This window comes from Nyctereutes procyonoides, unplaced genomic scaffold (genome assembly GCF_905146905.1).
Source record: "Nyctereutes procyonoides isolate TBG_1078 unplaced genomic scaffold, NYPRO_anot_genome, whole genome shotgun sequence".
Lineage (NCBI taxonomy): Eukaryota > Metazoa > Chordata > Mammalia > Carnivora > Canidae > Nyctereutes > Nyctereutes procyonoides.
Genome location: NW_026575121.1, coordinates 32,308,909 through 32,312,968, shown reverse-complemented (window position 1 = coordinate 32,312,968; position 4,060 = coordinate 32,308,909). Strand labels below are relative to the sequence as shown.

General features: G+C 41.2%; 1 pseudogene; it reads right to left on the bottom strand.

Annotated features, from left to right (window-relative positions):
* Window positions 1–344: 344 nt before the first annotated feature.
* On the bottom strand, window positions 345–1,787 carry LOC129516618 (non-POU domain-containing octamer-binding protein-like; annotated as a pseudogene).
* Window positions 1,788–4,060: the final 2,273 nt, after the last annotated feature.

Below are 4,060 nucleotides of genomic sequence, written 5' to 3'. Positions count from 1 at the left end.
AGGATGGATAAGAATGGAATGATCAAGATTAATGGGGGCTCTAACTGGATCCATTTTGCCATGGTTCCACCCCCCTACCTCCAAGACCCTCAACAATCACATGAGACTTCAGGAATGCACCACACAGAATCAATTAGTTAAACGATATACCACACAGAACTGATTTGTTAAATATCGCCCCTCCCATGCCTTCAGCCTCCAGTAAACTCCCTCAAAGTAGTACAGGCAAAGAAGACCTAACTATTGGGAGGAATCCCTAACACTTTTCCAGGGCAGAATTCTGGCTAGTCCAAAAAGGGTCCTGCTTTTAAGGGTTTTTGGGAAACTAGACATTGACATTTTTATTAGTATTGGCGATGTTTGTTTGGAGCAAATTCAGCTCCAGGAGCTGCACGGTTGAATGCAGGAGGGGTTCCACCAATTGCCCCAATTCCTTCCATTGTAGCAGCCTGGCCAAAGCGTTCAGTTTTTGGTGGGGTCAATCCCAAGGTTCCATCTGGCATCATAGTGGCAGGTCCTGAAGGAGCTGGGGTACAAGCTGGCACTGGAGCAGGGGGCATGGCACCTCTATTGTTTATGCCCATAGCACCTCCCATAGCCATCTGCCCCATCCATATCTCCTGTTCTCTCGCATCAGGGAATGTTCCCTTGAATCCTTCCTGCTGTCGCCGCATCATTTCTTCCTATTGCCGCGCATCTCTTCCTCTCAACACCTGTGCTCCTCCTCTTGCCTGAGCTCCAGTTCTTTCGTTTTTGCACTTCTTGGTTGTGCAGCTCTTCCATCCTCCTAAGTTCTTCTTGATGCCTCATCAAATCCTGTCTCATTAGCATGACCTGGTGGTTATGGCGAGCAGCCTGCATCTCCATCTCCAGCTTCTGGAGAGGTTGCGGTCCACTTGGTCCTGCTGCTGCTTCTTCATCTCAATCAGTGCCTTCCAGCGCATGGCATACTCATACTCAAAGGAGCCAGGCTGTGCAAATCTGGGTGGCTGCTCTCGCTCTTGTGAAATTGCTGATTCTTTATAACCAGTTTCTCTGGAAGTCCCTCTTCATCATCCAACTGGTCCATGGGCTTCACAGTCACAGGCCGAGGAAATGGGGTTAGCAGGAAGGAGCCTTCACTGCACCTGTCCAGAGCTTTCTGAGCAGCTGGCTTCCCTGAGAATTCAACAATGCCTTTTCCTGAGGGCCTTCCTCGATCATCCGTGATGACTACAGCCCTCTCCACCTGGCCAAAGACGGAAAAGGCTTCCTCCAGCAGTTCATTGGAAACATACTGAGGAAGGTTTCAGACTGTAAGGGATGCACTATGGCAGGCAAAGCGCACACGCAGCTGCTTTCCACGAAGTGGCATGTTGTCCAATTCTACTTTGGCAATCTCCGCTAAGGTTCGTGTTTCCAAGCGGATAAAGCCAAAGCCCTTCCCTTATGAGTGAAGACTTCGCCTGCTTTCCCATATTTCTCAAATAGTTTCCTCATCTCCTCTTCAGTGATATCAGGAGGAAGATTGCCCACAAAGAGCCGGCTATGTTGGGTGAAGGTCTTCTCTCCTGGTTTCCTAAAATTCTTCAGGTCAATAGTCAAGCCTTCATTTTGGCTGCTGGTTTGTTGCCCATTTGCAGGTATTGGTGGCGGTGGTGGCTGCTGCTGTTGCTGCTGGTTGTGCTGCTGCTGGTGATGCTGATGATGCTTCCTTGGAGTATGGTTTTGCTTCTCCAAGTTAAAGGTTTTATTGCTCTGCATTTTTGCACCCCGCTACCGACTGTTCTCTCCTCAGAGTAACGGCGATGCTAACATATCTGTCTCTTAATCCTTACATAAACACCATACACTAGGTATTGTTCTCATCTTATATATGAATGAATACCAGTACTTTTTGATGAAATTTATCATTATTTTTGGTATTGTCTTATTAAATCATAACACTTAAGATCTGTATGTGTTTTGTATGGAAGGATTTTGAGAGACAAAGGACTGGCGAAGGTCACGCAACAGTAAGTGATGGATGAGTATGGAACTCAGATCTGTCCAAATGCAAACTCTTGTAGGTACAGCATTTTCTACCAGACTCATAGTTTTCATCTCTCCTTGATTGTCACAATCAACAGTAAGGCTGCATAAATATGTGTTCTGAGGCCCTGACCCTGAAGATTTCGATTCTGTGGGTCTCCGTAAATGTCTATTTGACCAGGATGCCATATGAGTCACAGCCTCTCTACTGTTCAACAACTTTATCTACAAAATAAAGGGCTTGGGCCCAATGATAACTAAAGTCAATGATTAGTGATTAATATCCCCGAGATAAGCAGATAGTGACCTAATTAAGTATATGTGTAGTTTTTTCTTTAATAAGTGACTGTAATTTCAGTAAAAGAGCTTTCATATTCCTTTGTTGTATGGGCACCATTCAGGTATGTATGTATGTATGTATTTATGAGAAAGAGGAAGCATGAGCAGGGATGGGGATGGGGATGGGGAAGGGGTGGGAGCAGAGGAAGAAGCAGACTCCCCACTGAACAGAGAGTTGGATGTGAGGCCTGATCCCAGGACCCTGGGGCCACAACCTGAGCTGAAGGCAGATGCTTTAGCATCTGAAGCTAGAGGCACCGAGGTACCCCACCATTCAGTTTAATAGTCAGAAAAGTAGTATCACAATGAAATCACAAATATATTATTCTTAAGCCCTTAGAATCTATAAAACATGACCTCTAGCAAATCATTTTATATCATCACTTCAGTATAACATAATGCATGACATCTCCTTTATTATTTAGTCATTCGAGTTATCATTTGCAGCAAATCACCATTTCGCTCATAAAGGAGAGCATTGCTTCATTAAATAAGTAAATAAGAGCAAAAAAAATTGACTTGGAAATGAGTTTTCTTTTTAACTCTCTATTAAATGAAGTTCTTATTTAATGTGATAACATTTGGTCTTGATTCTCTTAATGCAGTTCAAAAAGTAGCCTATATATGTAGATCATTTTAATAATGTGCTGCTAGAAAAAAATAATATGCTGCTAGTTTTATTTGGCACTGTGTACAATGTCTTTTTTTTTAAGATTTTATTTATTTATTCATGAGAGACAAGAGAGAGAGGCAGAGACACAGGCAGAGGGAGAAGCAGGCTCCCTGCAGGGAGCCCAATGTGGGACTTGATCCTGAGACTCCAGGATCACGCCCTGGGCCGAAGGCAGGCACAACACCACTGAGCCACCCAGGGATCCCCTACAATGTCTTACACAGAGTGGATGCTCAATACTCTTGGATGTTTGTTGAATGACTATAAAACAGAGAAATATGGAAAGTAATATGGTAGCTATTTATATTTATATGTTTACAAGATACTGAAGGAACTTGATCTCTGAAAATTATATTTATGAAGTTATAGTCAAGGATAAAATACAAATATTTATAATATCATACTGATATTTTACACTTACTGAAATAAATACAAGGGACCCTAAAATATTTGTATTTTCCTATACATTCTACAGATCCCTATAACTTATTAAATTAAAAGTATTGTAGTATAATATTAGAAGTTATTTATATTAATATTGCCTTGCATGCCAACAAAACAATTTAACAATAGAATTATAAATATAAATTATAAATATTGGCTTCTCTGATGAAATTTATCATTATCTTTGGGATTGTTTTATTAAATCATAATACTTGAGATCTGTATAAGTTTTATATGAAGGAATTTAAAACACTTAGCAAACATTGACTGTTATATACCAGTGACAAATGACCCATACGGTAGTACCCTTAAGCCACCTGTACTTGAAACCTTGTAAAACTCAGGCAGCCTCCCCGATTTCAATTACATGCAATATCTTGAATCAAGTATACATTAATTGTTGATCAAGTCTTAAAATAACGGCATATTGGTTATAAGAACTACCATTTATTGAGGGCTTTTTGTCATTCAGGACTTTATATACACCTCATTTAATTCTTACAACAACCACATAAGGTGGGTTTTGTTAATCCTTTTTTACAGAGTCAGAGTTTAATGTTCTGTTCAAACTCACAGAGCTATAAAATGGAGGAG